At 52.3% G+C, this 15,000-nt stretch overlaps 2 non-coding genes and 2 pseudogenes across 2 annotated transcripts; all 4 read right to left on the reverse strand.

Moving 5' to 3' along the window:
- Window positions 1-3,759: 3,759 nt before the first annotated feature.
- LOC123736268 (U5 spliceosomal RNA) lies at window positions 3,760-3,876 on the reverse strand. Its single transcript, XR_006766028.1, has one exon. It is a non-coding gene; the product is annotated as a U5 spliceosomal RNA (small nuclear RNA).
- Window positions 3,877-4,602: 726 nt separating this feature from the next.
- LOC123736225 (uncharacterized) lies at window positions 4,603-4,783 on the reverse strand (annotated as a pseudogene).
- A 5,669-nt stretch (window positions 4,784-10,452) lies between these two features.
- On the reverse strand, window positions 10,453-10,569 carry LOC123724845 (U5 spliceosomal RNA). Its single transcript, XR_006757322.1, has one exon. It is a non-coding gene; the product is annotated as a U5 spliceosomal RNA (small nuclear RNA).
- Window positions 10,570-11,288: 719 nt separating this feature from the next.
- Window positions 11,289-11,466, reverse strand: LOC123725007 (uncharacterized; annotated as a pseudogene).
- Between the last annotated feature and the right edge of the window lie 3,534 nt (window positions 11,467-15,000).

Raw genomic sequence — 15,000 nt, forward strand, 5'->3', positions numbered from 1 at the left:
CTCGTGGACGACGTAGGGAAGGGCTGTGCGCAACCGGTCTGCTAAGACCTTTGCTAAGAGCTTATAGTCTACACACAGCATGGTCAATGGCCTCCAGTTGCCCAGGTCAGTTGCTTCCCCCTTCTTATAAAGAAGTGACAGCACACCGACAGCCATTGATCCCCCCGGGACCCCCGTCTCAAGGATGGCCTTCAAGACTTCGAGGACCACTGGTCCAAATATACCCCAAAACTTGAGGTAAAACTCGGCCGGCAACCCATCCATCCCAGGCACCTTCCCTTTTCCCATCCTCCTGAGAGCACTCTCAACCTCCTCGAGGGAGATCTGAGCCTCCATCACATCTCTAATGTCCTCCGGCAATCGCCGGGACAAGTGTTCTAAAAACACATTTCCCTGCTCTACATCTATTACCCTCTCTTTAAATAAACCTCGGAAATGATCAGTTGTCACCCTGACCATTTCCTCCGGTTTTCTAACTATGCTATCATCTTCTTTCCTCACCCCATGCATTATCTTCCTACTCTGTCTGCCCCTAACCGACTTAAAGAACATAGCGGAACAAGTCTCATTATGTTCTAGAAAGCCATTATGCGCACGCTCCAGGAAAGCTCGAGCCTTCCGCTCCTGCAGCTCCCTGAGCTGCGCCTTCAGGTCAGTGGATCTCTCCCAGTCAATCGACCCGCCGAGGTTGCCTGCCTCGTACTCGAGTTCGAGCAACCTTTGGATACGATCCACCTCCCTCCTTTCCTCCCTTTTTTTCCTCTTACAATATCCTATTATAAAAGCCCTAATCCTTACCTTAACTAAATCCCACCACTCTAACACCCCCTCGCACATGGACCGGAGGCCTTCAAGCCCCCGAAAGAAACCAAAAAAGGTGTCAACGAAAGCTTGCTCCTCCAGCACATCCCGATCTAATTTCCAGTACCCCCTACCGAAGAGGCAGACTGGCGACCCCACCTGCAGGAGCACCCCGTCGTGATCTGAGAAGAACACAGGCAACAGCCGCCCAGACAACTGACCCAAAGACCTAGATAGGAAAATGTAGTCGAGCCTCCGCGCAACCCCCCGGGAGTTGCGCCATGTGGGACCAGCCATTGTCGGAGTAGAGTGCAGGCCTCCATCAACCAGACCATGGCAAGCCATTAGCCCGGTGATGGCGCCTGCACTACTATCCCCCGCTAACCCTAAATCTATATTAAAATCCCCCCCTATCACTAAGTGCCTATTTGTAACACACAGGGGCGTCAGACAGTCCACCATCTCCCTCCTGTCTGCCGCCACCTGTGGCCCATACACCACCACTAACCTATACCTACTATCCCTAAAAGTGACATCCACCCCCATAACCCTCCCTTGCATCACAACAAACGTGCCCTCCACCTTCACCTCCCTATTCCCAAACAAAATCCCCACCCCTGTAGAATGCACCCCACCTATACCCCAAACTGACTCCCCCTTATCCCACTCCCTCCTAAACCTGATGACATCCCCTCCATCCCTCAGGTGAACCTCCTGTAAAAAACAAACATCAAAACCAACCCCCTCTAAAAAACTAAAAGCCGCCCTCCTTTTAACATAATCCCTTAAACCCCTTACATTTAAACTAAACAAAATTAACATAAGATATTATTTTTACAAAACACAACACAAAACCATTACTTCTTTAAAATTAAAACCCCAAAACAATCAAAAAAACAGGAGGCTCACCCGATGCTCCCCTGCTCCTTCTCCTCCGGCGGGGACGTCTTCTGCTCTCCTGACGCCCCCCCGTCCTCCTCCATCTCCCCAACCCAGGATGCAGGTATGGTGTTAGGCCTTGGAGTGCTCTGCATCCTGGGTTCCCCACCAACACCCGTAACTTCTTCCTCCCTGTAAATTTCCGGGTTTAGAGTAGGGGACCCCATCTCCTCAAAGAGGAGTTGAGATCCCCCCCCAGACATCCAGCTCTGAGCCACTTCCTGGGAGTCACGCTCCACCACATGTTGAGGGGCTGAGGAAACCAGCAAAGAAACTTTTCCCTCCCCCATCCCTCGCTTGGCAACCCCATCCACCCCCCCCTCCCTTTCACCGCCTGTCGAGCACCCCCTCTTCTTCACTTTCTTCCTAGGAGTTGGAGGTAAAGGGGATACACCCCCCTTCCCTGCCAACTCCTCCACCATTCCTCTCATCTCTTCAACGAGGGCGCTCGACATGCTGTCCCCCCACTCCCTCACCCCCATTCCCTCCTCCTCCCCCTCCACAGCCCCTGCCACCGGCACCCCCTCCACCACCTCTCCCTCCATTGTTGCAGTCTCTCGCTCCTCCACTCCCTTGCTTCCTTCTCCTTCCTTTCGATCTTCCGTTCCTTCTGCTGCCGCTCCTTTCTCCTCTTCTTTCCGTGCTACCTTCCGCTCTGGGCCAGTGCCCTGGTCCTGAGATGGCTTTCCTTCCCCTCCTCTTCTTCCCCCATCCCCCGCTCCTGCTCCCCCCCCAGCTGCAGACGCGTATGACCTCCGACGAGCCGGGCACTCCCGCCACAGGTGCGCTGACGAGCCACACCCGTGGCACGCCTTCGGCTCGTCGCAGTCCCTCGCCTCGTGCTCCACCGATCCACAAATTCGGCACTTTCTTGTGCTGCACGAGGCGAGGATATGACCGTAGGCCATACAACGCCTGCAAAACGGGGGCTGACGTGCATAAAACAACGTCCCCCTGTCAGCCCCCAGGGAGAACATCGCAGGGGGATGGAGGTAGCCACCCTGTCCCTTTGGGTCCTCCCTGAGGAGGGCCTGGAATCCTCTCCTCCCATTCCAAAATCCCAGGGAGTCCCTGAGGAGCCTCTCTGAGGAGACCTTGTCCATATACCTCCCCAGAAAGGCCCTCACTTCTTCCTCCTTTACATGCGGATTGTACATTGTAACCGTCACCACCCTGAAATTATTCCTGGCAAGGCTTGTTACTCCATAAAAGCACATCGGCCTTTCTCCTTCCAACGCCCTCACCCTCTTCATGATTTCATCATGCTTCTCCTCTGTATAGCAGGTCACGTCATACGCCCTCTCCATTGGGTTGCCCTGGAGGCAGAGGACATCCTTCACCGACATCTTTAGGCATCCCATCAGGATTGTTCTTCCAAATGTTTCTCTCCCGAATTCTTCCACCTCCTGGTCCTTCCATGCAAATCTTAGCGTATTTGCCAAACCTACTCCCGGTACCGACCTGTTCTTTATATTTTTCTCCATTCTTTCAAGAATAAAAAAAAGCTCTCTTAAAAGAAGCCAATGAAAAATAAAGGATATCTGAAAAAAACGATTCCAGTAAACAAAACAAAATTTCCTCCCTCCTGCCTTCCTTCGACCTTTTGGCTCAGCGGGCTTTGGGGCACCTCGGTACCAAGCTTGATCTGAGCCAAAAGGCCGAGAAGCGATAACCCACAAATTGACCCCTGCACCCGCCGGGCCCCCGGGGGCCTCGGCAGACCTCATCGGTTTGGCAAAAGTTGGCTCCTCCTCACCCAACGCTTCCCTGGTGACAGGCGGGTGTGTTTTTTTTTAAAAGTCGCTAATGCGTCGTTAGGTCACTAGCTCTTTAATCCTAGTGCGACTATTTGTTCAATGCCCGGCAAATACACCAGTCATCGTCGGGCTTGAACTCAATTGCCCGAGCGACTACTTTGAGTGGAAAAAATACGCCGGTCGGTCAGCCGGCTTCAAGTCAAACGCCTGAGCAAAAAGTCTCGGCGTCATCTCTGTCAATTTCTCTTGAAACAAGATACCGGGCTCTGCCAGAAGCAAAGCCCTTCCAAAAATACGTTGAACTCGTAAGTGTTCCTCTCCACGGAAGTCTTTAGTAAAAGGCGAAAGGCTTGTGCGTAATGAAGAGAAACCAGAGTCGTATGGAAGTCAGAGGTCGGGGCCCGAGACACACACGGTGCACTCTAGGCCGGGTCCCCGCGGGTGGTCCCCGAACCCACTCTTCCAAGTTTTCGAGGGCTGTGGGTAAAAAGTCACAGACAGACAGACAGACAGACAGACAGACAGACAGACAGACAGACAGACAGACAGACAGACAGACAATCCTGGTGAAGTGATTGTATTTTTGGGGGGGGCTCAACACACACACACACACACACACAATCCTGGTGAAGTGATTGTATTTTTTGGGGGGGGCTCAAAAACACACACACACACACCACACACACACACACACACACACACACACACACAATCCTGGTGAAGTGATTGTATTTTTTGGGGGGGGCTCAAAAACACACACACACACACACACACACACACACACACACACACACACACACACACACACCACACACACACACACAAACAATCCTGGTGAAGTGATTGTATTTTTTGGGGGGGGCTCAAAAACACACACACACACACACACACACACACACACACACACTCCTGGCCAATGTATTATTTTTTTTTATTATTATTTTTTTTTTTTTTAAGTAAAATGGCGGGAAAACGGGGGACCCCCATGAAGGGGGCTTCGCACTTGTTTCAGTTTGGATGATTCTTCTTTTTTCATTCCTTCTCTTCTTCTGCTAGCTGTTTTACATAGATTTGGTGTATTTCTTTTTCCTTGACAATGGGAGAAAAGTGTTGCACCATTCCCGGAGGTACTGCAATACCGGGTCGATGCGTGGAGCGGACGGAGCAAGCCCCATTTCCGACTCCCTGTTCGAAAAATCCATTTAATATGTAGTCCCCCGATGGGGGACGTATCAGATATTAAACTGATAAGAAAGGATTTTTTTTTTTTTTTTTGAAAAAATAATTTATTACATTCAATGCCATTCATACAATACAACACAAAATCATACACTCCATTCAAACGCAAATAATAATGGCATTTTTAATTCACAAACCAAACGAAAACCCAAAACAAAAAACTCAGGGGAGCATCATCCCTCCCCGTCATCCTAACCACTAACTTTCCCTATCTTCCCGTCCCTAATCTAAAATAAACCCAGCCCTAATCCCCCCTTCCATCTCTCCCGGGCAGCATGCTGCCCCCACTTCCTCTCCTCCCTCTTCATCCTCCCTCTCAAATCTCCTTCCACCCTCCTCACTATCCCTTCCACCCCCCAATCTTTCCCTGTCTTAACCATGTTCTGCCTGGCTTCCCACAGCCCCCGCTTAAAGAGGCTCATGAGAAGCCAGAGCAGAAACCTATCCCTATCCGTCCCCCTCGCTCTCCCTACACCTCTCTCTAACCTAGCCCACGTCAAAACAAAATCACCTCTAACCCTTCCTAACAACACCCGTGCCTTCGCCCATACTACTCCGGCAATGGCACAGTCCCAAAAGACATGGCGCACAGTCTCCTCCCTGCCACACGAAAGCCTTGGGCAGGTGGGGGATCGCGCCAAGCTATGCCGGTACATGGTGGAACGTACCGGCAAACACTTGTGGAGGCTCAACCAATTCAGGTCCTTGAGCCTGTTGTCCAGGCCCCGCGCCTGCACTCCTTCCCAGACCGCCGCCGGGATGCCCACCACAGGTGCCGGACTTACTGCCCGTCTAACCTCCTCGTACAGGTGCCTGTGATCTAAACCTACTCGGGCGACTTCAACCTCGGGGTGCGCACGCAGCCACTTGGCCGCATGGCCAAAGTGCCACGGCAGCTGTTCCGCCCGAGGACCCGTGTTAGACCACACCATTACGCTTCTCGCCTGATACGAGAAGAACACCCGCAGGAGGTAACCGGACGGGTGTAGTACCGGCTGAGCAAGCTCCGTTAACAGAAAAGAAACAAAAATTGCGTCCAGCTTAAGGGGGAGATGTGGTACCCCCCTACCTCCCTCCCCGATGGGACAGATCATGCGTGCCCTGGCGACCCACTCGTACCTGCCACCCCACATGAACTGAAACACTAGCCTCACTAGAGGCCTCCTCAGACAAGCCGGCAATGGGTAGATGTACGCCAAGTACAATAGAGATGGCAATACATCCACCTTGAGAACCAGGACCTTGCCTAAAAAGGACAACGACCTAGCCCTCCACATTGCTAGCTTCCTCTGTACCACTGCGATGCCCATGTTCCAGTTCAGCGTCGCTGAGCCGGAGGTCTCAAAATGGACCCCGAGTATCCTCAGGGCCCCGTTACAGAGAGATAACCCTCCGGGCACATCCGTCCTACCACTCCATCTTCCGAAAAACTTAACGGAAGACTTCGCGTGGTTAAGAACCGCCCCCGACGCTCGGGTGAAGTCCCCAATGATGGCAAGGGACCTTGTCAGGCACGAGTCCTTGCAAAGCAGCAAGGAGGTGTCGTCGGCGTACTGTGTCAACTTTACATGGAGACCGCCACTTCCAGGAATCAGCAAGCCTTCCACCCCTGTGTCTGCCCTAATGGCAGCCCCCAGAGGCTCCATGTACAGAACGAAGAGGAGTGCCGAGAGCGGGCATCCCTGCCTGACCCCAGACGAGAGGTCAAAAACATCACCTAAGTGACTGTTTACGCTAACCCGGCACCCCGCTCCGACATATAAAGTACGGATCCATCCTATAAACTTTTCCCCAAATCCTAATCTACCTAACACCCTGAATAGAAATGATCTATTCACGCGATCAAAGGCTTTCGCCTGATCAAGCGCTGCTACCATTAAAGGCAGCCCTCTGTCTTCTACCCAAGCGATGGAGTCCCTGATCAACTGTAGGTTCCACCTAATAGAGCGGCCCTCTACCCCGCACGTCTGATCCTCATGTACGACGTAGGGAAGGGCTGTGCGTAACCGGTCCGCTAAGACCTTTGCTAACAGCTTATAGTCTACGCACAGCATGGTCAACGGCCGCCAGTTGCCAAGGTCTGTTACTTCCCCCTTCTTGTAAAGAAGTGACAGCACACCAACAGCCATTGATCCCCCCGGGACCCCCGTCTCAAGGATGGCCTTCAAGACTTCAAGGACCACTGGTCCAAGTATACCCCAAAACTTGAGGTAAAACTCGGCCGGCAGTCCATCCATCCCAGGCACCTTCCCTTTTCCCATCCTCCTGAGTGCGCTCTCAACCTCTTCGAGGGAGATCTGAGCCTCCATCACTTCTCTAATGTCCTCCGGCAATCGCCGGGACAAGTGTTCTAAAAACACATTTCCCTGCTCTACATCTATTTCCCTTTCCTTAAATAAACCTCGGAAATGATCAGTTGTCACCCTGACCATTTCCTCCGGTTTTCTCACTATACTACCATCTTCTTCCCTCACCCCATGCATTATCTTCCTACTCTGTCTGGCCCTAACTGACTTAAAGAACATAGCGGAACAAGTCTCATTATGTTCTAAAAAGCCATTATGCGCACGCTCCAAGAAAGCTCGAGCCTTCCGCTCCTGCAACTCCCTGAGCTGCGCCTTCAGAGCTGTGGATCTCTCCCAGTCAATCGACCCGCCGAGGTTGCCTGCCTCATACTCGAGTTCAATCAACCTTTGGATACGATCCACCTCCCTCCTTTCCTCCCTTTTTGTCCTCTTACAATATCCTATTATAAAGGCCCTAATCCTTACCTTAACTAAATCCCACCACTCTAACACCCCCTCGCACATGGACCGGAGGCCTTCAAGCCCCCGAAAGAAACCAAAAAAGGCGTCAACGAAAGCTTGCTCCTCCAGCACCTCCCGATCTAATTTCCAGTACCCCCTACCGAAGAGGCAGACTGGCGACCCCACCTGCAGGAGCACCCCGTCGTGATCTGAGAAGAACACAGGCAACAGCCGCCCAGACAACTGACCCAAAGACCTAGATAGGAAAATATAGTCGAGCCTCCGCGCAACCCCCCGAGAGTTGCGCCATGTGGGACCAGCCATTGTCGGAGTAGAGTGCAGGCCTCCATCAACCAGACCATGGCAAGCCATTAGCCCGGTGATGGCGCCTGCACTACTATCACCCACTATCCCTAAATCTATATTGAAATCCCCTCCTATCACCAAGTGCCTATTTGTGACACACAGGGGCGCCAGACAGTCCACCATCTCCCTCCTGTCTGCCGCCACCTGTGGCCCATACACCCCAATTAACCTATATCTACTCTCCCTATATGTTACATCTACCCCCAACACCCTCCCCTGCATTATACAAAAAGTGCTCTCTATTTTAACCTCCCTATTCCCACACAAAATCCCTACTCCTGTTGAGTGCACCCCTCCTATACCCCAATATGATTCTCCCTTATCCCACTCCCTCCTAAATCTATTTACGTCCCCTCCATCCCTCAGGTGAACCTCCTGTAAAAAACAGAAATCAAACCCCACACCCTCTAAATAACTAAAAACCGCCCTCCTTTTAACAAAATCCCTTAAACCCCTTACATTTAAACTAAGAAAAGTAACAGAAATATTCATTATAAAATAAAACCAAAGAAACCCTCACCCCCAAAACACACAAAATAAAATAGGAGGCTCACCCGATGCTCCCCTGCTCCATCTCATCCAGCGGGGACGTCCTCTCCTCTCCTGACTCCGCCCCCTCTTCCTCCATCTTCCCAATCCAGGATGCGGGAATGGTGTTGGGCACCCGAGTGCCCTGCACCCTGGATTGGTCTCCCAGCTCCTCCATTTCCCCCTCCCCACTGCTTTCTGGGCAGAAAAAAAGGGGCCCTGTATCACAAAAAGGGGGCTGCGACCCCCCAGGCGCCCTCTCCTGAGCCCCACCTGGGTGATCCAGTTCCCCCAGCAGATCAGAGTCCGGGGGAGACAATGAGGTTGCTGAGGCATCTCCAGCCTTACTCCCCTTTTCCCCCATTGCTCTCTTGGCCTCACCCTCCCCCTCCCCACCGCTCTCCTTCTTGCCTTCCCTGTAGCTCCCCCTCCTCTTCGCTTTCCTCTTCGTTGTGGGCGTCAAAGGGGAGACATCGCCCCCCCTCCCCGCCAGCTTCTCCACCATGCCCCTCATCTCCTCCACCAGGGCACTCGACATGTCACTGTCCCCCCACTCCTTCCCTCCTTCCCCCCTCTCCAAATCCTCCTCTGGGCCTTCCTTCTTGTCCTTCTCCACCTCCTCTCCCACTGCTGTCGCCGTCTCCTTCCTCGCCGCTCCCTTGACTCCGTCCTCTTCCTTCCCCTTCTCCCCATCTTCTCCGACCTTCTCTCTCCTCTGCCCCTCTCCTCTCGGGGCCGCCGTCTCCTCCCTTGGTGTCTGTCCATCCAGGCCCGCTCCGGTGTCCTGGTCCTCTTTTCCTCCTCTACCCCCATCCCCTGCTCTCCCTCCAGCTGCAGACGCGTATGACCTGTGACGAGCCGGGCATTCCCGCCACAGGTGCGCAGACGAGCCACACCCGTGGCACGCCTTGGGCTCGTCACAGTCCCTGGCCTCGTGCTCACCCGATCCGCAGAATCTGCACTTCCTAGTGCTGCACGAGGCCACGGTATGACCGTAGGCCATACAACGCCTGCAGAATGGAGGCTGACGGGCGTAAAATAACGTCCCCCGGTCAGCCCCCAGGGAGAACATTGCAGGAGGATGGAGGTAGCCACCCAAACCCTTAGGGTCCTCCCTGAGCAAAGCCTGGAATCCCCTCCTCCCATTCCAGAAGCCCAGGGAGTCCCTGAGGAGCCTTGCTGTTGATACATTGTCCATATACCTCCCGAGGAATGCCCTCACCTCCTCGTCCTTCACATGCGGGTTGTATAGGTTTACCGTGACCACTCTGAAATTGCTCCTCGCAAGGCTTGAAACTTCATAATGGGCCATCGGTTTCTCTCCTCCAACTTCTCTCACCCTCTTCAAGACCTCGTCGTGTTGCAATTCTGTGTAGAAGGTCACGTCAAATGCTCCTTCCATCGGGTTCCCCTGGAGGCAAAAAACGTCCTTTACCGCCATCTTCAACACTCCCATTAGTATCGTCCTTCCAAAGGTCTCTCTCCCAGACGGCTCCTTCTCCTTGTCTCTCCATGCAAAACGAATAGTATTCGCCAATCCCATCCCTGGGACTGATCTGCTTGATAAATTCGGCGCCATTTTCTCTTGTATGCTCAAAAAATAGTTTGGGAAAAATAATTCCAAACAAAAAGACTTATCGCCCTCCTACCTCCGACCTTTTGACTCAGCGAGCTCTGGGGCACCTCGGTACCAAGCTTGATCTGAGCCAAAAGGCCGAGAAGCGATAACCCACAAATTGACCCCTGCACCCGCCGGGCCCCCGGGGGCCTCGGCAGACCTCATCGGTTTGGCAAAAGTTGGCTCCTCCTCACCCAACGCTTCCCTGGTGACAGGCGGGTGTGTTTTTTTTTAAAAGTCGCTAATGCGTCGTTAGGTCACTAGCTCTTTAATCCTAGTGCGACTATTTGTTCAATGCCCGGCAAATACACCAGTCATCGTCGGGCTTGAACTCAATTGCCCGAGCGACTACTTTGAGTGGAAAAAATACGCCGGTCGGTCAGCCGGCTTCAAGTCAAACGCCTGAGCAAAAAGTCTCGGCGTCATCTCTGTCAATTTCTCTTGAAACAAGATACCGGGCTCTGCCAGAAGCAAAGCCCTTCCAAAAATACGTTGAACTCGTAAGTGTTCCTCTCCACGGAAGTCTTTAGTAAAAGGCGAAAGGCTTGTGCGTAATGAAGAGAAACCAGAGTCGTATGGAAGTCAGAGGTCGGGGCCCGAGACACACACGGTGCACTCTAGGCCGGGTCCCCGCGGGTGGTCCCCGAACCCACTCTTCCAAGTTTTCGAGGGCTGTGGGTAAAAAGTCACAGACAGACAGACAGACAGACAGACAGACAGACAGACAGACAGACAGACAGACAGACAGACAGACAGACAGACAGACAGACAATCCTGGTGAAGTGATTGTATTTTTGGGGGGGGCTCAAAAACACACACACACACACAATCCTGGTGAAGTGATTGTATTTTTTGGGGGGGGCTCAAAAACACACACACACACACACACACACACAATCCTGGTGAAGTGATTGTATTTTTTGGGGGGGGCTCAAAAACACACACACACACACACACACACACACACACACACACACACACACACACACACACACACACACACACAAACAATCCTGGTGAAGTGATTGTATTTTTTGGGGGGGGCTCACACACACACACACACACACACACACACACACACACACACACACACACACCTCCTGGCCAATGTATTATTTTTTTTTTTTTTTTTTTTTTTTTTTAAGTAAAATGGCGGGAAAACGGGGGACCCCCATGAAGGGGGCTTCGCACTTGTTTCAGTTTGGATGATTCTTCTTTTTTCATTCCTTCTCTTCTTCTGCTAGCTGTTTTACATAGATTTGGTGTATTTCTTTTTCCTTGACAATGGGAGAAAAGTGTTGCACCATTCCCGGAGGTACTGCAATACCGGGTCGATGCGTGGAGCGGACGGAGCAAGCCCCATTTCCGACTCCCTGTTCGAAAAATCCATTTAATATGTAGTCCCCCGATGGGGGACGTATCAGATATTAAACTGATAAGAACAGATTTTTTTTTTTTTTGAAAAAATAATTTATTACAATCAATGCCATTCATACAATACAAAACAATACAAACTCATACATTCCATCCAAACACAAATAATAATGGCATTTTTAATTCAAAACCAAACGAAAACCCAAAACAAAAACTCAGGGGAGCATCATCCCTCCCCGTCATCCTAAACACTAACTTTCCCTATCTTCCCGTCCCTAATCTAAAATAACCCCAGCCCTAATCCCCCCTTCCATCTCTCCCGGGCAGCATGCTGCCCCCACTTCCTCTCCTCCCTCTTCATCCTCCCTCTCAAATCTCCTTCCACCCTCCTCACTATCCCTTCCACCCCCCAATCTTTCCCTGTCTTAACCATGTTCTGCCTGGCTTCCCACAGCCCCCGCTTAAAGAGGCTCATGAGAAGCCAGAGCAGAAACCTATCCCTATCCGTCCCCCTCGCTCTCCCTACACCTCTCTCTAACCTAGCCCACGTCAAAACAAAATCACCTCTAACCCTTCCTAACAACACCCGTGCCTTCGCCCATACTACTCCGGCAATGGCACAGTCCCAAAAGACATGGCGCACAGTCTCCTCCCTGCCACACGAAAGCCTTGGGCAGGTGGGGGATCGCGCCAAGCTATGCCGGTACATGGTGGAACGTACCGGCAAACACTTGTGGAGGCTCAACCAATTCAGGTCCTTGAGCCTGTTGTCCAGGCCCCGCGCCTGCACTCCTTCCCAGACCGCCGCCGGGATGCCCACCACAGGTGCCGGACTTACTGCCCGTCTAACCTCCTCGTACAGGTGCCTGTGATCTAAACCTACTCGGGCGACTTCAACCTCGGGGTGCGCACGCAGCCACTTGGCCGCATGGCCAAAGTGCCACGGCAGCTGTTCCGCCCGAGGACCCGTGTTAGACCACACCATTACGCTTCTCGCCTGATACGAGAAGAACACCCGCAGGAGGTAACCGGACGGGTGTAGTACCGGCTGAGCAAGCTCCGTTAACAGAAAAGAAACAAAAATTGCGTCCAGCTTAAGGGGGAGATGTGGTACCCCCCTACCTCCCTCCCCGATGGGACAGATCATGCGTGCCCTGGCGACCCACTCGTACCTGCCACCCCACATGAACTGAAACACTAGCCTCACTAGAGGCCTCCTCAGACAAGCCGGCAATGGGTAGATGTACGCCAAGTACAATAGAGATGGCAATACATCCACCTTGAGAACCAGGACCTTGCCTAAAAAGGACAACGACCTAGCCCTCCACATTGCTAGCTTCCTCTGTACCACTGCGATGCCCATGTTCCAGTTCAGCGTCGCTGAGCCGGAGGTCTCAAAATGGACCCCGAGTATCCTCAGGGCCCCGTTACAGAGAGATAACCCTCCGGGCACATCCGTCCTACCACTCCATCTTCCGAAAAACTTAACGGAAGACTTCGCGTGGTTAAGAACCGCCCCCGACGCTCGGGTGAAGTCCCCAATGATGGCAAGGGACCTTGTCAGGCACGAGTCCTTGCAAAGCAGCAAGGAGGTGTCGTCGGCGTACTGTGTCAACTTTACATGGAGACCGCCACTTCCAGGAATCAGCAAGCCTTCCACCCCTGTGTCTGCCCTAATGGCAGCCCCCAGAGGCTCCATGTACAGAACGAAGAGGAGTGCCGAGAGCGGGCATCCCTGCCTGACCCCAGACGAGAGGTCAAAAACATCACCTAAGTGACTGTTTACGCTAACCCGGCACCCCGCTCCGACATATAAAGTACGGATCCATCCTATAAACTTTTCCCCAAATCCTAATCTACCTAACACCCTGAATAGAAATGATCTATTCACGCGATCAAAGGCTTTCGCCTGATCAAGCGCTGCTACCATTAAAGGCAGCCCTCTGTCTTCTACCCAAGCGATGGAGTCCCTGATCAACTGTAGGTTCCACCTAATAGAGCGGCCCTCTACCCCGCACGTCTGATCCTCATGTACGACGTAGGGAAGGGCTGTGCGTAACCGGTCCGCTAAGACCTTTGCTAACAGCTTATAGTCTACGCACAGCATGGTCAACGGCCGCCAGTTGCCAAGGTCTGTTACTTCCCCCTTCTTGTAAAGAAGTGACAGCACACCAACAGCCATTGATCCCCCCGGGACCCCCGTCTCAAGGATGGCCTTCAAGACTTCAAGGACCACTGGTCCAAGTATACCCCAAAACTTGAGGTAAAACTCGGCCGGCAGTCCATCCATCCCAGGCACCTTCCCTTTTCCCATCCTCCTGAGTGCGCTCTCAACCTCTTCGAGGGAGATCTGAGCCTCCATCACTTCTCTAATGTCCTCCGGCAATCGCCGGGACAAGTGTTCTAAAAACACATTTCCCTGCTCTACATCTATTTCCCTTTCCTTAAATAAACCTCGGAAATGATCAGTTGTCACCCTGACCATTTCCTCCGGTTTTCTCACTATACTACCATCTTCTTCCCTCACCCCATGCATTATCTTCCTACTCTGTCTGGCCCTAACTGACTTAAAGAACATAGCGGAACAAGTCTCATTATGTTCTAAAAAGCCATTATGCGCACGCTCCAAGAAAGCTCGAGCCTTCCGCTCCTGCAACTCCCTGAGCTGCGCCTTCAGAGCTGTGGATCTCTCCCAGTCAATCGACCCGCCGAGGTTGCCTGCCTCATACTCGAGTTCAATCAACCTTTGGATACGATCCACCTCCCTCCTTTCCTCCCTTTTTGTCCTCTTACAATATCCTATTATAAAGGCCCTAATCCTTACCTTAACTAAATCCCACCACTCTAACACCCCCTCGCACATGGACCGGAGGCCTTCAAGCCCCCGAAAGAAACCAAAAAAGGCGTCAACGAAAGCTTGCTCCTCCAGCACCTCCCGATCTAATTTCCAGTACCCCCTACCGAAGAGGCAGACTGGCGACCCCACCTGCAGGAGCACCCCGTCGTGATCTGAGAAGAACACAGGCAACAGCCGCCCAGACAACTGACCCAAAGACCTAGATAGGAAAATATAGTCGAGCCTCCGCGCAACCCCCCGAGAGTTGCGCCATGTGGGACCAGCCATTGTCGGAGTAGAGTGCAGGCCTCCATCAACCAGACCATGGCAAGCCATTAGCCCGGTGATGGCGCCTGCACTACTATCACCCACTATCCCTAAATCTATATTGAAATCCCCTCCTATCACCAAGTGCCTATTTGTGACACACAGGGGCGCCAGACAGTCCACCATCTCCCTCCTGTCTGCCGCCACCTGTGGCCCATACACCCCAATTAACCTATATCTACTCTCCCTATATGTTACATCTACCCCCAACACCCTCCCCTGCATTATACAAAAAGTGCTCTCTATTTTAACCTCCCTATTCCCACACAAAATCCCTACTCCTGTTGAGTGCACCCCTCCTATACCCCAATATGATTCTCCCTTATCCCACTCCCTCCTAAATCTATTTACGTCCCCTCCATCCCTCAGGTGAACCTCCTGTAAAAAACAGAAATCAAACCCCACACCCTCTAAATAACTAAAAACCGCCCTCCTTTTAACAAAATCCCTTAAACCCCTTACATTTAA

The sequence above is a fragment of the Salmo salar genome, chromosome 10 (assembly GCF_965601325.2).
Source record: "Salmo salar chromosome 10, fSalSal1, whole genome shotgun sequence".
Taxonomy (NCBI): domain Eukaryota; kingdom Metazoa; phylum Chordata; class Actinopteri; order Salmoniformes; family Salmonidae; genus Salmo; species Salmo salar.